The following is a 20939-nucleotide window of genomic DNA, read 5'->3' on the forward strand; positions in this document are numbered from 1 at the left end:
AGCTGAGATATAGATTGTTTCCCTATTAATTTTTAGTGTTGCTAAAAGTATTTATTTAAGCACATTTCCTGCAAATATATGATATAATTTATGCTACCAAACAAGAAACTGTTTACATGAAAGCTTAATAATGGCTAAATATAATTACATTTTCTTTGAGTCTAATGATGGTTGTCGGATATTTAATCTGTTTAGACAGATGTACTAAATATTGCCTGTAAAATATATTGAACCCATCTCTTTTCAGATGAGCTTGATAATACGAGCAAAAGTGTTAACTTATTTGTGGCATAAAGCCAACAAATATATTATAGGACATTGGAATACTATAGTGTAATTCTGACTAATGTGCATTCCCTGCCCTAAACTGCCATGTTGTATTAGTCTAAAATAGAAAACAGATTTTCCAAGACTAAAAGTGCATTTACTTTTGAAAGGCCAGGTTTGTTATATCAAATGTACCACAAATAAAGCAAACCCCAATATTAGAAAAGTTTTCTATATAGTTTCCTGACTGAAGATATATTAAGGCAGGTAGTTGTCTTCAATACTTGTAGGTCATATACATACAGTCAATCTTTTGAAAATTGTAGCCTTATAGATTAGTATGATCCAGGTCTCTGGTATAGCGGCAAATAGTAATCTTGCAGTATTTTGGTTAATGCATGACTGAGACTGGAGAAAATGCACCATGTCACCCCCCCCCTCCACCATTGTGATCTTCCTTCATTGTTAATTGCTTTCCCTAAATGGCTGCATTTGGATCCTTGAGTTAGATCTCTCTACACAACAGAAAGACATCAGCCTCCTCCCTTCAATTAGTTGCTTTTTTATTATTTTTGAACAGAATATGGTCATTTTCAATCACATAAACATTAATGTCTACTCTACTTAACTTTTGAACTACATTGTAGTGAAAGGGCACGGCATCTGAAGCTCTGATATGGGCTTGAGCTCAGTTTGATCAATACAGTAGGGTTTTTGATCACTTCAGAGCAAAATAGGATATTTGTTGTTTCTGTATATAAAGAACCATGTGTCCAGAACAACACTTCCTTCTCAAAAGCTAATCTACTCCGCAGTGAAACTTATTACTAGCTCTATTTGCACGGCAACTTACACTCATCAGAAGCATGCTTCCTTAGTTTTATTTATCACAAACTAAATTGACATTTAAGGCTGTGTAAATAAGCTAGTACTGACCACACTAATTAGAAACCAAATGTCATTTGAAGTTACTGTGGATATTTTCTGCATGTGATTTTAATACTAATTATGTAGTTATAAGTTTTAATTTGTATTTATAATGTTGCACATATATCATGTAAATGGTTATGTACAGCAATATATTATTGTAATGTTTTAGGATATGTTAAAGTTTTTAAATGTTAATAAGTTATACAATTCATTGGTGTTGTGGAACAGATTTTAATGAAAACCACCATTTTATAAGTTAAATTTGGTGTCCCTTTAAGGAATGAAATAATTGATGGAATGAACAAAGTGAATTGATATCAATTAATCAATTTAGAAGATTCAAAATGGTATAAAAATGTGGTGGAAATATTGTTGATTGTATTCTGATGAAGTTCATAGGAACGAACGAAACCTAGGTAAATAAAGGACTTTTCAGTGTGGTACGTTGTGGTGGTGTTCCAGCAAGTTGTAGCAGTTTTGCCTAGCAGTGAAGGTTTGTCCTGTAACAGCTGTTATTATCTCCTCATTGGCGTTGCTTCCATCTCGCTGTCCAAAAGAGAAACATCTAATATTAACACTACCTACCTGCTATAAAAATAGCTTGTGCTCTAGCATTTATGCATTTTTATCTTTTGATCATTCTTCGACTTGGTTTGGTGTGATTTAATATAACAATGTAGAATAGTTCTTTCTCTTTACTTATTTATGCATGCATATATGTATGTATGTATGTATGTATGTATTTATTTATTCATTTGTTTGCTTTGTTTTGTTTTCATGAAACAAATGAGTTCAGAGTCTGGTCAATGAATGAATTGTAGTTTAGAAAAGATTTATTTCATCAGATTTGCTTCACCAAGCTGGGCAGTAGCTAAGTAGAAACCAGTAAGGAAATATAACCTATTGTGAGATGCATTGACTTCAGAACAGATTGTGTTTAGTGCAAAAATATGGCAGGTCTCTCCCCCCATAGATGGTTGCCTCAAACTTTGAAGTTTTACAGAATAAGGATTCTACTTCAGAATGTTTCTGGTTCCTCGAAAGGAGGGGTATTGGAGGCTTATTCTGGATCTCTCCTTGGTCAACACCTTTCTTTAGGTTCCTTTCAGATGTTTTGTCTTCAAAGCCTGTTTCCTTTGTTTCTGATGTCCTTGGACCTGAAGAATGCTTACTGTCATATTCCTATTAACCCTCTTTCAGGACTTTTTCTATTTCTCTGTTTCTTCCTCTCATTTTGACATGTTATTTGTTTGTATCCTATGTTAATATTTTGATATGTTTCCTGTGTTTAAAACATATGTATTTACTGTCTCTGTTTTGTTTTGTTATGTGGGGCTTTTCTCCCCGGGCCTCCACTGAAAATGGACATGTATCCAGTCTGACTATCCCGGTCAACAAATGTAAAATAAATAAATAAAATAAAATAAATTTACTCCACATTTTATCAAAATAGATTTAGTGATTCAAGTCATATTGAACTTGTTTCCAAAATCCACAGTGGACATGTTCAAGATTCACTACACCTAAGCTGCTATGGTGGTATGCAGGGATAAAGTCTTAACTATGGCCCAACCAATCTGGGTTCAATTAGCAGAACAGGTGACTGATGGAGCAGCAGGGCAGGAGGCAGGGGGGCATGCTCACAATGCAGGGAGGGCACTTGCTGATATATGTTGACAAATATAATTTCCTAATTTTCTCACATATTATATTATTTCATTATTACCCATAAGATTTCATGTCCAGTTGTATTAAATGCATTATTAAGGTCTCCTATCATGATTTTTGCTTCTTCTTTTCTGTTCATAATATCATTCACAGTTTCTCTAACTATCATTAATAATTTTTGACAACTCTTCCCATTTATACTATACATGCTATCTTCCATATTTCCCATTTTAGTTTCAAATACCTTTTATATTATTTTCATAAAGATCATATAATCATTATTATTCAATACTATTGGTCTCTATTTTTAATTCTTGTCTATCTTCCTTCTTCCATATCAATTTAAGTATTCTACTACCTACTTTTTTATACATAAAACCTTAATTTAACCATTCATTCAATATATTTAAAAATATTTTTTGCCAGTCCCATAATTTTTTTTACATTTCATACCTTATTCCATCTGGGCTTACAGCCAAGTCTGTATTTACTTGTCCTAATACTTATCTAGTTCATTTAAAGGAATCTCCTTTTCTAACTCATTATTCTTTTTTTCCTGTTAATTTTTTTTACTTGCCATATTTTCACTACCTTTTTTCTTTAAACATTACTTGTAGATCGTGTACTAGACTATTCATAATCTTTTCCTGAGCTTTTCCTATTTCTCCATTTACATTTTTTATTTCTCTCACTTTTCCTTGTAAAATATATATTTACTTATATAGCAATTACTGTATTTTTTTCTTTCGTATAATTCTTTTTCTTTGTCAAAGTACTTTCTATCATTATGTTCTAAATCTTCCAATGCATTGTTATATGGTCTTTTACATTTTTTCTTTCTCTGCTTTTCTTACATCATATTGCCACTGTAAAAAGCATTTTTTTTTATTTTTCCTTAAATATCACCCACTGTTCTGAACAATTTTTGTAAAATGTTCTCATAGTAATATGATGGTTCCATAACTGTTATTACTAATATATTTAATTCTTCATTCCATGCTTTCTCATTTATCCTTTTTATTCCTTTGCCTTTGTTTATATGTTCAACTGCCATGAACCAAAACCAAGAAAAAACAAAGGCACGGAACCTCTACGAGCTGGAAACAATCTATTTTAGCACCTTCGTCAGTTGTAAATTGTGACTTCTTCAGAATCTACCTCCCCTTCTCCTATAACTAAACCTTCTGATGCTATAAAAGAATCTATTTCAATTCTATACATAACCCTTTTGTAATTCCATGAATTTTTTTTCCAAAGTTTTAACTTAATACATCTTTTAACTTCTAACATTTTTCTTATAGCATTTCCTATATTTTTGTGTTTGCCTCTTAAAGCACAATTAAAGTCTCCTGTTATTATTATATTTATATTTATCAGTACATACTCTAAAATTGTGTCTATATCACTTGATTGAAAAACCTAATTGTTGAATAACTATTCTTCAGACCCAAATTGTCGAAATCTATCTTCATCGAATGGCTGTTTCAGCAAACTTTTTCACAGGGAAAAGCAAGGGTTGGCCATCATCAGGAATTTGCCCTTTCCCCCCTGTAGTGCGATCTTAGAGTTGGTATAAATATATATATATATATATATATATATATATATATATATATATATATATAGTTAGAGGAGTGAGGGGGTGCAGCTCCCCACATTGGGGGATATGGTGAACAAAGGTCTCCACTTGGGTGGGTTTTACATTTTTAGAGTTTAGTGATGGGTGCTAGGTTGGACAGCCATTTCTTTTCCCTGTGAAAAAGTTTGATGAAATGGTAATTCAATAAAGAAAGGTTTCAACAACTGGGTTTGACGAAAAGTTATTCGACAAATAGGTTTTTCACTGAAATGATATAGACCCATCTAAAATCTGATTAAACAAGCTTTCCTTTATTTACAGTAAGTATAAGCATACAATGTTATAATTCTGTAGACTTGTTCTTTCCATTTTAAATCTACAGTGGTTAATCTTCCCATTTTTGCTAAAGTTACATTTAATATCTTTACTATATTTCTGCAGAATATGACTATTCCAGAACATCTCTCATTTCCTAAATTCAAGATTATCTTTCTTCACCAAAGTTTCTCAGTTTGTAAACTTTCTTCAGTGCAGTACTCCAAAATTCCTATTCTTTTTACTATATTCTTAATTATTTAATTGTTTATTTATTTATTTCTTTAACCTTCGTTGACCGGAAAAGTCCAACTAGGACGGAGGTAATTTTCAGCAGAGACCCAAGGAGAAATGCTCCAGATGCATGCCTCAATACTATTCACATTTACAGAAGCACTGTAAATTTTTTATTTTCCCTTTATCTTAGATTCATAGTTTCATAAATTCATAGCTAATTACTATGCTAGCTTTCTTAATAGGCCATTGTAAGATTAACCAATTTTCTTCCCAAATATGAGAATCACGCACTGTACCTTGTGTCTGTGAGTCAAACACCTTAACTATTATGCTAAACCCCAGTATTTAGCTGCATGTATTCTTTTACATCCATTTTCGCTCTGTTTTCTTTCTTATCCCTTTACATTTAATTTTTTTGTATTTTACCCTTTTACTGCCTCCCAATGTATGTCTTCTTCTTAACTTATTTAGTTTCAAAACCTTCTTTTATGTCCTCTTTATAATTTTTTTCTCATCCAGTTTTTCTTCTATTTCTATTTCTTCTAAACTTTATTCTCTTTATTCACGTTCTTCTCTTTCTTTTTCTTTTTTCCTTGCTTTTATTTTCATTTTTGAAATCCATCCCTAAATGTCCAATTTTGTTACATTTAGAACATTTCACTTCACATTTTTTGCATCATGTTCCATGTACCCACAAATATAACATTTTATTTTGTCTCAGTTATTTATCAAATGTTCTTCTTTTCCACAAAAGAAAAATCATATTTTATCTTGTCCACAGTACTTTATAACATCCCTATTCCCCTTCATATTTATCATGCTTGGTGTATTTATATTTTTTTCTCTTTCTATTTTTAATACAATATTACAATCCTAGCACCAGTCCATAAACCCCTTTTGTCATAAACTTTTGCAGTGTCTGGTACTTCTTTACATAAAGTTTTAAAATGTCCTTTCAAAATTTCTCTTGCTACCTCTGTTTGAAATTGTACGTAAATCTTTTTTGTTTTCCTGTTGAATGCTTTTATCAGGGGCTGCTTTAGGCCTGTCTTTTTTCATATTCTCCAAGAACATTTTCCATTGAAAGAATAGTTTCAAATATAATGTCACAAAATGTCTCTTTAATAGTAAGAATAAATGCTCCTACCTCATATGCTTTTTACAACCAAAGGAGCTATTAAACTGTCCCTCACTTTATACCTGCCCATTTCTTTGTCTTTTTAACTTTGAATCCTTACCATGCAGTTCATTTTTTTCATTTTCTTCTGCCTTCTTTTCTGCTACTCCACCTTTGCCTTCTTTTACTTTTTCTACATATGTTTTCTTTTCCATCTCACCACTATTCTTCAGAATTGTCTCTGTATCCTCCTTTTGTATTTTCTTCATAATGTTCCCCCGGGAAACATCTCCTTCATTTTCTGGCTCACTGTCCACCATCATTTTTTTTTAAGTAAATCATTCTCAACCCTCCCAACTGGATGGTTGTAATTATACACCCATCACTTGTTAAGTCTTCTCCATCAAACAGGTTTCTTTTAAATATTTCCTCAGATCCTGCACATATTCTTTGGTCTTGATATTTGCTTTCTCTTAGATTTCTTTCACTACTCCATCATCTCCTTTTCTCTCCATATGCCCCTGTTTTTGCTGGCTGCCTCCAATCCTGGGATGGAAATAGGAAGTGCTCCTCCAAAATGGTTCCCACTTGCAACAATGATGAGTAAGGGAAGTTCCCTGATGACCCAGTCAAATATCCGATAGTAATATAAATACTACCTCAGTTGTCCCCTGAAAAGAAGCTACTAGCCAAGAGGGACTAACAAAGAATAAATAAAGTACATTAGTTTCTATGGGGCAGATCAGAATTTGTACAAGCTTTTCATATACAAAGGGGAATTTAATGAAGCCTACATTTTTTTTCTGTGTAGGCCCTGTGTCATTCTGCTAACAATGGTGCAAACATTTTTAAATTCAGTAACACAAACTAAGCCAAAAGCTGTAAAAACAATGCACTGAAAAAATATAATAAATATAAATTAATTCTGATGATGCCTGTAATACAATAGGGTGAAAGTGCTAAGTCATGTGTATTTGATATTAAAGTTAAATACTCCGTGATTGCCCCTGGTTGTGGTTTTTTATAATTTTTTTTCAATTTTTAAATTCAGTAAGCACTGCTGAGTGGCATGCACAAGCGCACCAACAAAGAAACGTCCATGGCATGCAAATCACCTCATAAACAGGTGAATCTCATGCAATTGAGGCAGGTAGAGTGATCCAGCAAGCAGAAAGGCAGCTCTACAGACTCTGTGTTAGTGTCCATAGTGTACACAGAAAAAGTCCATGTACAGGAATATAGACAGACAAAAAGAGGTGTAAAAATGTAGATAGATGGACAGAGATGGCATAGTATGTACAGATATGAATGAAACTATCCTCTGTGTGTCTGACAAATTAAAGGAAATAAGTTAAATTAAATTTATTTTTTTTTAATAATCTGGGCATGTTTGCATGGCATTCCACAGTGTGCAAGCAAGCATTATAAAAAAATAAAAAAAAATTGAAAAGAACAAAATTAATATGATGTGACAGCAATGTATTACAGGACCCTACGTGGAGTATCTGCAATGTTGCATTGGTACTGTTGCTAATGTGGTAGAGCTTTGAAGCATGTAGTTTCTAGACTGTGAGTAAAGATCCCTATGCAAATGAGGTGGAGTTACTGAATAGCACAATTGGGTAATTGTGTCTGCATATCCCCTTTCATGTAGGCAGAAAACCATGTTTTGTTTACAGAGGAGGTAGCTAACAAAAGGAGAGGGTGTGTCCAATGACTTCTAAGCTTATTTCAGCCTGTTTGCCTGGCCCGCCACAGTGCTGAGCATATCCTTGCAAAGGGCTGTGTGCACTAACTTCTAAGCTGTGTTTAGCTAAGGGGAGAAAGTTTCCACGTGTTTGCTCGGTGCACTGCTATGCTGAATGTGAAAGTCTGTGTGGGTGTGTACACTGACTGCTAAGCTTTGTTTACCTACGGGGCGCGTGTTTGCGTGGTGCCCCACAATGTTGATTGTGTCTAAAACCCAGTGACATATTAATTAGTTTTGACCTCAGTTTAACTTAAACTAGGGCAATTAAATGATGTTAATGATATACTAGACAGGCAGAATGCATCATAGGTAGCCAATCACCTACAGCAGAGCACTATAATATATGCATACTCTCAACAATCTAATTTTTCCCTCATAGTCTGCACCATTGGAGTGCAGACTTGGAAATGTTAACTGAGGGAATGGTAGGGGCTGCTGCAGGCCTGCTACATATGTATGTTCTAGATTCTGAAGTCAGTGCTGCTGCTGCTGCTGCTGACCATAGGCCTAAACTGAGAAGGAGAAGTGTATTCAAGCCCAGGCTAACCTTTCAGGGGCTATATGAGCTGGAGATTGAAGAGCACTGCAGGGTGGACAGGGACATACTACAAGAACTCACTGAGCTCTGCCACCCTCAACTCAGACCCAGAGCCAACAGACGGGAGCCCATCCCACTGGAAACAAAGGTATGAGTAGCCCTTATGCTACTAGCTGCAGGCACTTTCCAAAGACCAACTGGGGACATGATGGGGGGGGGTCTCACAGGCATCTGCTTCCAGGGTACTCCACCAGTTCTTGGATGCCATTCTACCAGATGCCAGTGACCACATATCTTTTAACCTCACCCTTAAGGTGAGGGCCAGCAATATGCAGTACTTCTATTGTGTAGCATACTACCCTGAGGTAGTGGGTGCCATAGACTGCACTCATGTACACATCAAGTCACCACCCGGTGAGGAGGGTAAAATCTATGTCAACCGCAAGGGGTACCATTTCATCAGCTGCCAGGATATGTACAATGCCCAGGACATTATTATGAATGTATGTGCTGGCAGCCCTGGTAGTTATGATGACTCCCATATCTGGCATGCATCACAGCACACGGCCATTTACTGGGGGATGCTAGCTACGTACTGCAACCGTGGATGATGACACCCATCAGAAATGTGCATACACCCACTGAAGAATGCCATAATGAGGCACACCCACAAACTAGGAACATCATAGAGCATGTGTTTGTGCTTCTGAAGTCACAGTTTCAGTACCTTAATATTTCTAGTGGAGACCTGCAGTGCTCTCCAGCCATATGTGCCTATATGTTCATAGTATGTGCCATGCTACACAATATGATCCTGTGGAAACATCTGCAGCAGGATCAGCAAAGGGAAAAGATGCACAGCCCCCCACCAGTGCCTATGTCACCACAGCTGTACTTACAGGAGGACTCAGAATAGGAACCCCCTGACGATGCCCCTGTAGGCAGACGTAGCCATGCCCAGTACACCCTGGTTTTGGCTAAGAGAATGCATAGCACATTCGCTGACAACCTAGGGCCCTAGAGACTGACAACTTACTCCTACTCACAAACATATAGTCAAATTGTTGATGCCAGACAACCCACAAAACCTGTACCTATCTATGTATTGTCTGTGTACTGCTTTCATCACACAGAGTCAGCCCTGAACTACAGTCCTGTTAACTGCTGCATTTGCAAGGTAAGTCTCTAACCTACACACTACTTGCAAGGATTACTATAATATGGTATTATGTGTATGGATCTGCTGCATTTACGCAAGGAAATATAGTGGGCTATGTGGAAAGAATACTATCCACATGGGACTACAAGTACCCAGTCCAATAGTATGGGTTCTCTAATAATCACTTGGGCTTATGGTTGGAATATGCACTAGGGAGTTGTTAAACAGTGGGGTCACATCATATTTGGACTACTGCCTATCCCAGCCAATCATATTCTGTTGTTCCCCCACACCGAACACAGCAGTGTTTGCCATATAACTGCTTGAACAGTAAGTCAGCAATGATATATCAGCAGACCAGGCAATCTCAGGGTTGTAACACAGAACTTGATCACACTCTGGCAGCCTGTGTTGCTCAGTGAACTAGGGAAGTTAGCACTAGTGATAGTGTTGATGCTTCTAATCTGGAAGTAGGCACGTCCTTTGCATGTGAGGTATTATTATGTTGGTGTTTTCACAGACTGTCAGTCTGTGTGTGATGTAACATTATGAACCTCAAACACATATTAAGTACAGCAGACAGCTGAGGAATGATGTGGACATTTAGAGTGAAGTGCAGTACTGCAGAAACAGGGACAGATGTCAATGTCTGTAACATACCTCTCTACCTCTCAGTGCAAGAAATCTGTTCAAAGCCTGACAAAATAGGGGAATAAAGGCCCTCAAATAGGGGCATATGTTAAATATTGCGCTCGTAAATGTAAACAGTTACTAAAATAACTGAGAGTATGTTTTAACAGATGATTTTCTGAAGGATTTGAAGTCAGACACTCAAACATATGTCACTATTTAGTGACTTTAAGTCCTAGGTTCATCCAAGTGATTTGCCAGAAAACCACAAATTTGATGAGAAACAGACCATGAACCAAAACTCTTGACATTCTGCGAAACTCTGGACAGTTGAGAGGTATCTGTAACACACAAAATCTCTGACTGGAGTACAGGTAAGTGTGGACTGGCTTCACTGTATAAGTACTGACAGTCACACTAGGCATGACCAAACAGTTAAAATCAGTGTAATTCTGTTGCCCCATCATCAGACTGACCTGTTATATATAGGTATGTCTATATATACAGACATATATACATATACATATACATACACATACCCATATACATATACATCTGTCACTATCTCTCTCACATGCATAGTATTTATATGTCTATCGCTATGTAGTGTCAAATAGATATATACCAATATATATATATATATATATATATATATATATATATATATAGCTATATATCACATTGATACATAGACTCTCCCCATATATCTACATAACACGTATACATACCATAGACACACACAGCTACATTTATATATACATCCCTATTAATTGCAGAAATATGTGTGCAGATGTCTGTATTATCCTACATACCCTTACAATGGTAAGTAAATCTGCACTGTCACACATCCATAATGTTGCTAAAAGGATCCAAATTAAGGGTGCAACAGTACATAATCCAATTACCTACAGACCCCTTGTCTGCTGGATGTCACCACATAGAGAGATGCAGGTGAGCAGGTGGTGTAATGTATAATGTTGTCAATGGATGCATGGACAGGGCACATTGTGCTTGCCCACAGGTTTGTGCATATAACTGCAAGCAGCCACATATAAGAATACTGGTAAATGTACACAGATAGCTAGGATGATAACAGTTATCATTCTGCTAGGATACTAGATGCAGATAATAGTATGAAGCAATATCAAACTGCAGATCACAGATGCCTTTCAACACAATTCTAGTTTGTGCAATGTAAAAGTACTGTACCTGAGGCACATGGGATATATCAAATGACCCTTATGAACATCAGGTGTTTCAGCTAATTGGCTATTCTGAATGCCCATGACTTGTTTCATCGGTTTAATGGACAATTTCAGGCCAATGAAGCCAAACCCCACTAGCTGTGGATATGCATATTTCAGCCTTGTTATGACCTCATCAGCACAGCACAAGCAGAGTGTCTGACTAAGCATAAGAAACACAGGGTTGTTATACCCCGCTGATGTCCATTATCATTAGGGTCACTGCAAAAAAGTTCTAGCTTTGCTGGAGTTTTCATTTTGTTTTTACTGATTGCTTTTTCACCGACCTTCTCACTTATTCTTTCAACAAGTGTTGCACCTGCAATCATGTATACAACAGACTCAACCTGTGGCATGTGCAATAAGTACTATAATCTATAGTGAATATGACTAGATAGGTAGGGGTTCTAATCTCACTCCAGGCTACCTGGTGCACAAGTGTGTGTGCATGCCCCTGCAAAAGAGCTGCCAATGGTGCATGCAATAAATACTGTGATCTACAGTGTGTAAAACTAGATAGGTAGGGGTTCCAATCTTACTGCAGGCTTCATGGTGCACATGTGTCCTGATGGCATAAATGTGATCATCTTGGTAACATTGAAATAGGCATGGTTCTGCAGTATTTGTTTGTAGCATGTAATGTTCCTCCCCAATGTACTGACCACAACAAGGCCTAATGTCAAGCATAGCATGTCCTGAACTGATAGTACTAGCACACATGAGGTGTGTAGCATGTACCATTACATAGGTAAGTATTCTCATCTACATACAGCCAACTTGCACAACATGTGTGCCTTGGTGTGTCCTATATGCAGTGATTGGAAGTGGTGCTATTCTCAGTGTTGCCATGGTTGAGTGTGAACTTGTTAGAGCATTTTACATCATGTTATGGAACCATAGGATGTTTGAATATCACTGGCATAATGGCCATACAGCCCTCACAATCAAAGACATCTTTATACCCATAGTTACAGGATCAGCATATATTGCCCCAGTCCATGAGGGACATAGGCAGATGCCCTGTGTTGAGGTAATGGTCACCCAGCCATTCATATAACTGGCATGTGGTGAGGTGCACAGAGGTACTTTGTGTACTATTAGGCAGGGTTCTGTTTCAAGGGTGTGTTTAAATCTGCTAGACAAATCTCTCCCACAAGCATGTAGCACCAACATCATATATGAGGTTAATGTCCTTATAGTTGGTTATCCATATACTATGCCTCCTACAGATAGGCAGCATATGCAATAAAGCAGGGTCACAGATTGCCCTGTATGCAAGGCACAGATAACCTCTGCGTAGTCTATATGCCACAGGTGACAATGACATTCATTGCAGACTATCCCCATTGAACACATACTGGAGACATGAAATGACCTTGTAAGGGACTGTACTGTTGTGTGCAATTGCCAGTACTACTTGGAACAGTACATCACCAAATGGCCATTGCATTCTGATATTGGCATGCTGAGGGAAGGGTACATGGAGGTTATAAGCATGTCACTAACAAATGACTCTGGCCTCAGCTATGCGATATGTTTCCTGCCATACCACTGTACAGACAGGGTGATCAGAGATACATTAGGTGTAAACCTGTGTGGTCAGGTCTGTATGCCCAGTTCATTAGCCACTGACTATGTACATCACATGTGCGAATAATGTGCTACTTACCGGGTACATAGGTCTAACCAATGAAAATGATACTACATATATATTTGCATAGAGTTTATGGCCATTACAATATCAACAGGCATATGTATGCAATACCCTCTTGCAGGACAGAGACATACCACAGAGACTCTATGAGTGCTCACAATTTGCAGACATCAGCCAACATTGTTAGCCACAGTCAGTCAGTAGTTGCATGTATTGTGGTTGAATGGAATCCAAGCAGTAGAGGACCCAGGACTGCACAATGTTCAGCACTTCTGCTGATAGATCAGCTGTTGGAGGTGGATATCCCTATGTTGTGTATGTGTGCCAGCAATGGGCCCCTACAATGATAGTATCATGAATGCCTAAGTGGGTGCATTGTAATTGTTGTCTGAGTGAGGAATATAGTCAGATGGCTTGGTTCAGTCTAGGAGGTTGTATGTCCTGATGTACCCTCACCCAGGTCCATGGTCACTGCCTCAGAAATGCCAACCACATGTAATAGTCATGCTCCCCTTTCACACATCCAAACTGTGTACAGTCAATGGTCTGTAGAACACATATATGTGTGCTGATCACCTCCATGATGATTACCCCTACAGCCATATAGATATGGATACTCAGACAAAGAGGTGTACAGTTATGTTGGTCAGTGGATGCACCATGTCTGTGCAAGGCTATAACAGTTGCCATTGTCCACTCAGCTGGTTTGCAGCCAGAAGTGTCGGTATGATTGCAAGGGTGTCCCAATGCCAGAAGATATGTGGGATGCAGCCTGGAATGTTAGCATGTGCAATAGATGCTGTGTATTCTCCAGTGAAAGGCCAGTTATGAACTGCTCTGTAAATATGGAAGTTATGGGACAGGTTGTAGGAATGTCATGTGTCACATGTGGTGGGGACAAGGGAGTACAGTTTATGCAGACATTGTGGGTGTACTGGTCAGGTGTGAGTCCAGACCCATCATATGTGGAATCATGATGTATGAGATCACCGACAATCTGGGCCTGTCCTTTGAGGTCACACATTTAAGGAAGCTGTGCATTGTGGTTCTGCTTTGCATGGGTGGCTACTTTTCTCACTTAGTGTGTATACTCAACATCACAACAACACTATGTGCTTCTCTTAGCTGAGGAGGTAGTACCTCCATGTAAGAGGAGGTACTCTCATCACAACTGTCACACAGCATTGTCCACCTGCTACTGTACAGCCTGCTAATGGCAGTTGTCCACCAGTTAGGTTTGCTGAGCCATGATGAACCTGTGTCTCTCCTGTCACATACAGCTGAGTTCATGCTGTTGCAATGCTGCTGAAATAATGCATGGGTGTAGAGCTATGCATACTTGACTATCCCTTCTGAAGGGGGGGGTGCAGTCATGCTATGTCAACCATCTCACAGGAGGCAATAAATGGCTGTCTTGACATATATGTCTGTATTGTCTGCAATGGGAGTACATGCCAATAGTTCTAAGGAGACTGATCTGTGGTCAGATCCCACCAGGGAGGATCTGACACTGTGGAGGCTGTACTGCTCACCCATATTGGTAAACACATGATGCACTATGTTGGTTCCCTGTGTGGGGATGTCATGGCACTGCTGCAGGGCATTGTAAGTAAGGACCTGGACCATCCTTTGGGCAAGTGAGATGCAGCACAACTAAGCAAAACAGTGTGTACATACTATAATTCCCTAACATGTTTGTCTGTACTCTGTAAAGACACCTTGCATGATTCTCTTTCTGCAACATGCTGGAAGTAACTGCAATACTTAATTGCATGGACAACAGCTAGCAGGTAGTGCCAAGTGGTGTATCCAGATCTCTGAGTCATGTCACCTGAAATGTGATATCAGTTAGCATGGATACAAGCACTGACACTGTCATACACCTAGTGACACTGGACCAAACACTGTTATGTTTGCTCAAGGCCAGATCATGCCTATTGGCTCGTGGAACCCATTGAGTGTTACACTATGCAATGGATGTCAGACATATGTCTCATTCCACCAATCATGCCCTGACAAGGTGTATGACAATAGAAATATAAAATAATACAATAGGACAGTTCTGATTTCAAAGAAAAATGCCTAATTAATCTTTACTAGCTTAAACTTTTCCTACAAGAAATCACAGTACTCAAATGTACATGTGAGCACAAGGCAGAGTGCTGATAAGTTTGATGTCCAAAGTCAAAATGCTTTTCAGTCTCTTATGAGAAATAATATTTAAACATTATTAACAAACATGTTTCTAAGGCCCTCCCAAAATTACATCATTTTTGACACTTAGGTTTTCCCAGTATTCAAATTGCATCATCTTAACACCTGGTCTGGGTTCTCAGGCCACAAACAGTATTATTTAGCAATCTAACACCACCTCAGAAACTTACAACAATACAAGGCATTTCACATATACATTCTAGCAGAAACCAGAGCAATAAAACACATTCCACATCTAAATTCTGGTCATACAGTTTAGCCTTAAAACAATGAACATGAAACCTTCATCCAGCTGCACTGAAACTGACTTGTAAAACATTAATAAGATCTTTTCAACTTAAAAAGACACATTTGAAATACTTGGCTTGGTTTTCCTTACAGCAGATGGCAATGTTGCAACAATCTTGAAGTTCACATTTTACAGTGTTTTCTTACATTGAAAAACACAAGCCTGTATTTTACATTTATTTATACAGTTGATAGAATTATGTATCAAATTCTATTTGACTAGGCTGGCAGCCTTTGCCCATCTCTCCCCAGTCGTCACAGACCTATCTTAACAAATATATTGAAATGCATATTTTACTGTCTAATGTCAAGTCCTTTCAATGTTTTTGTGTTTTAAAAGGCATTTTAGAGTAAATGCCTCATTTACACCAGGAGGCTTATCTTTTGTTAACTGTCACTGCCAAAGTGTATCTGTTTGTTTAACTACACTCCTGTGATTACCCCCTCTAAGTTCCTTATGTACCTGTTCCAGACTGGGAAATAAAAACATACTACCCTGTTTACACATGACATTATGTTCAAATATGGCATTAGTCTGGCCCTTAACTTTAATAGAATATAAATGTTCTTTTACAAAGCAGTGTCATGCTTACCAGGAACAGGGTCACGTCTTTGTTCACTACCTGACAGACCTGTAAAAAGTTGAGGGTGAGGTAATGTCAGTACCTATTCATGTTGCAGCACAACAAGGTAATACACCCATATATCTAACATTGACAGTACCTACTGTGTTACTTGTTGTATTGGTCACATTCTGAGTATGAGAGGACAACTCAGGTAAAACCCTCCCCTCAAAGACCTAAGACCTGACAACTACGTAAAAGTATGTACAGCTTGACACACTGACTGCTCCAGTATTACAATTCTGATCACAATAAGCATACTTGCATGCTTTACTTCTGTGGAAACTGTGGCACCCACCACCATGATGTATGGTGTGATGGATGACTGGGAGCTGTCGTGTGTGCCTAGGTTCACCAGGAATTCCTCAGTGGCCATGAGTGGTTGTTCCACTGCAGGCCCTGCCCCGGTGATGGCACAATCCCTGGCTACATCTTCTGCCCTTTGTCATGCAGCATTGATAATGTCCGTTGCATGGTGTCAAAGCTACTCATATGTCCTGCCCTGATGGCCCATGCTATTCACATCACAGACAAGGTCTTCCCACAATGCAGCCCGCTGTTCCCTGTTTTGCCTCCCCCCAGACAGTAGGATGTGCTGATGTTGCCTTAGTCCTTTAAGTATAATTTTATTTTATGCATTAGAGAAGGGTACATGGCATCTATGATACATGATTCCTGAAAGACAAAAAAAAGGGGATGACACTACAGGATCAAATAGGTGTAAGTAAACTATGTAGAGATACAGCAAGGCCAGCATGGCTGACACTATCCACTGTTGCTCACATGTCATACTCTGCAATGTTCAAACATACTAAGTGTGTGGATACAACTGAGATAGCAGCAATAGTCAGGTATTCCCGTGTGTGCCATGACAGATATTGCTGTATGATCATACATAGAGCACTTGGGTCTACTGTGGTGTGTCCCCTATGCACAACCCCCAATAATACATCATAGAAACAGTGCCACACAATTAGCAGTGTGCTATTACAACCACTATAAAGGGACAGTCCAACAAGATCAATGTGCCACAATGACAATAGACAATGCACCCTTGATGTGTAGTACATCCTGTATAGGTGTAAGACAGCAAGAGGTCAATGACATGTCATTATCACTGGTCTATGACAGGCTTAATTCTGTTTTCCGTATTCCCTGTATGTCTATTCACCCATCTGCATGCTGTTGTACACAAAACCAGTTACATACTTGATGGAATGCAGTACTCCTCTGTTGATATGTGGTGATAGTAAAGTTTTCACAAATGCATGCTCTGTGTGAGGAAAGTTCCATACAGACTGGTTCCCCATAGCCAGCTGCTTGCCTTTAAAACATGCTTCTCATCAGCAGGTGATTGCCTCTAAATCAGTCTATGGGTCTGAAATGCTAATTGCAGCTAACACAGCTGATTTGCACTATCATCGGCTAATAACATGTAACCACTGTACCGTATATAAGGCCTTCATGTAGGTTAAGGCCCCTTTATGAAATGTTGTGCTGGACATTACTGGGGTGGGGAGACTGCATCGTCACATAGGGTAGGTCTGTAGCAGAAATCTTGCCATAGAGATGTGTGTGCTACAGGCTGCAGCTGTTGCTGCTGGTAATAAATGTAGCAGAGAGTATGAACATTTTGGAGGACAACAACCTCTAGGAGTAACTGTGGGAGCTGTGTCAGCATTGTTGTAGAGACAGAGAGAGAGTGAGGCTACCCTTTCCACTCCAAATAAAACATGTGTTTAAGGTAAGTATGTTAGGCCACAGTATCACTAACAGAGTACTAGGCAACATGTTTGGTGTGTCCTTGGGTAAGGTGGGGTATAAATATAAGAATATGTCACAATCTGGGCAACTGCCAGGCCATGTGCTACAGTCTGGTAACAATTTGCAGTGTGTATGAAGGCAGGCCTTGCTGCAAGCAGGAACTTCCAATGTGTATTTTATTTATGTAGATGTGATAATCTTTAAAGTGAGTCATGACTTTGGAAGGATTGTGTGGTGCACTCTGATATTATTGGCCCTCATTTGCTGTATCTGCAATGACATTGTGTGTGAAAGCGTATTAATGCATGATATGACACTTTATGCACATATAAGTTTTGTTATAGAGATATGTGTAGTATGTTCCTACCTGCAGGCTTGTCATCGCCATCAGTGAAAAGAAAAGCAGGCATGTCATTTGAAATGCATTGTGTGGATAAAGAGTGCATGACTCAGTTTTTAATTGCTGCCTTCACAATACTGTAAATTCACTTCTACACACAACTGGATTTGAACCCAGGACTGTTTCTAACAGAATGTACCATTTGCAAGGCAATTAACAGACTGAGCTACTGAGTCACTGCTATGGAAAGTGTAATTGCAAGATATATGTGCACACATATAAGCTCTGACATACATTTTCTACATTCCTCACTATCTGTGTGGCTTTATACGGATGTATGTCTGCAACAGGGTCCCAGTTGAACATGGGTGTTAGGATCCGCCACATAACGCAAGCACTCAGGTCACTCCAAAGCAAATACAAATATGACTCAGTCATTGTACATGCTGGTGTGAATGACCTGAGACGTACCTCCCTGGACTACATAAAAAGAGACATAGAGGAGCTCTCTGATCATGTAGCCCAGGCTGGTATGACCCTGACCTTGAGCAGCATCTTACCCTCACCTAGAATGATGCCACAGTACAAAGACAAAATGATCGATTTTAACAATTGGCTACAATTTTGTTGTCATTCAAAGGGGATCCAGTGTCTGTCATTCTGGGATGACATGCTCGACAAGCCACGTTGCTTCGCTAGGGACGGCTTGCACCTGTCACCACTGGGCTTTCGAATATTGGCAAAGGCTCTTGCCACCCTCATAATGCCTTTTTTAGGCAATGCTCAAAAGTCAAACCCACCCCCATAGACAGCACAAGGAACAAAAAACTAAGGGTAATGCTGCTAAATGCCAGAAGTCTTAACCTCAAGATGCATGCACTCGAAGCTCTCCTCAGTATGGAGAACATCAATATCTGTGCAGTGACAGAAACCTGGTTCAAGGCTCCAGAGAGCATGCCAGCACTACCAGGCTATACCTCATACCATGCTTTTCGGCCTCAAAACCCGGACCGAACCACAAAAGGAGGGGGAGTTTCCATATTTATCAAGGATATCCACACCTCCAGGTTAGTGGCATTGCACGAAGTATCAGAGACCATCCATGTGCAACTAACAGTGGGCAAGACTGATTTTCAGTTTATTGCATCCTACAGACCACCCTCTCAAAGTCAGGAATCCCACTCGGCTTTCCTGAAAACATTGGAGAACATGAAGATCTCTCCGAACACCATTATATTGGGTGACTTCAACTACCCAAACAATGACTGGGAGCACTACTCAAGCCCCAGCACCTTAGCCCAAAGGTTCCTGGAAATTATAAACTCAAATGCTATGGAACAACTAGTCACCACTCCCACAAGAGAGGACAACATACTAGACCTGATCATTACCAACATGGGGACTCTATGCTCCACACCAGAAGTATATCCCTCATTGGTAAGATCAGACCATAAATTAATTTCACTGGATGTCCACATCCCGACCCCACCCCCAGCCCAGAAAACCACAATGAAAAACTTCTCAAAAGTGAACTTCTCACTTCTCAAAACCGAAGTGGAATCCTTCAAGGCCCCGGGGCCAGTGGAAACTATGGCCCAAACTGCAGAATCCTATATAAACGCATTCTACGGACATCTCCAGGAATGCATGGATCATGCTATCCCAAACAAAACCAAGACCCAATCATCCAAAGGCAGGCATCCAGTCTGGTGGACCCCTGCCCTAAATAAACTGTACAACAGAAGGAGGAAGCTACTACATGATAGAGCAAAATCCCTAATAGGGAAGGCATCTCTGATCAGTACTAGCAAAAAATTACAATCCCTCATAAAATCCCCCAAGGCCAGCTTCGAGAGAAAAATTGCACAAGACACCAAAGGCAATCATAAGGCTTTTTTCAGTTATGTTAGAAACCTGGGATGCAACTCCCAGACTTGTTCTGAGTTGATTCTAAATGACAAAAAATACACTGAACCCACAGACATCGCCAATATCCTGGCAGACAGGTTCAGTGCAAACTTCTCTCCCCTCTTCCCCCCAAAAGAGCAAGTATCTATCCCAGCAGAGGGCTGCCTCCCAAACATCTCTGATGCTCAGGTGAAGGCTGCCCTCTCCAAAGCAAAAAACACTGCTTCCATGGGACCAGATGGCATCCCAGGTTGCATCCTACATGAACTCCAAGAGGAACTAATCCCTCAAATAAAACAGCTATACAATCTCAGCCTCACTACAGGATATGTGCCCACAGAATAGCGTACAGCAACAGTGGTCCCACTCCACAAAAGTGGAGCCTTTACGGACCCTGGAAACTATCGCCCCATAAGCCTGACTAGCTTAGTCTGCAAGGCTATGGAGAGGATCATCATGGATCTCATAAACAAAGACATTGGGGACCTACAGACACTAGATCCTACCCAGTTCGGCTTTGTCAAGGGCAGAACCTGCCTTTTGAACCTGGTTGACTTCTTCAAAACAGTCACCAAAGCCATAGATGAAGGGAAGGTAGTCCACACAGCCTATCTGGACCTTGCAAAGGCATTTGACACAATACCCCACTCGGGTATCATAGATAAGCTATCCAGCTTAAATATAAACCCCTATGTCACAAGATGGTTCACAAAC

This window comes from Protopterus annectens, chromosome 5.part0 (assembly GCF_019279795.1).
Source record: "Protopterus annectens isolate FY-2018-M chromosome 5.part0, PAN1.0, whole genome shotgun sequence".
Classification (NCBI taxonomy): Eukaryota; Metazoa; Chordata; order Ceratodontiformes; family Protopteridae; genus Protopterus; species Protopterus annectens.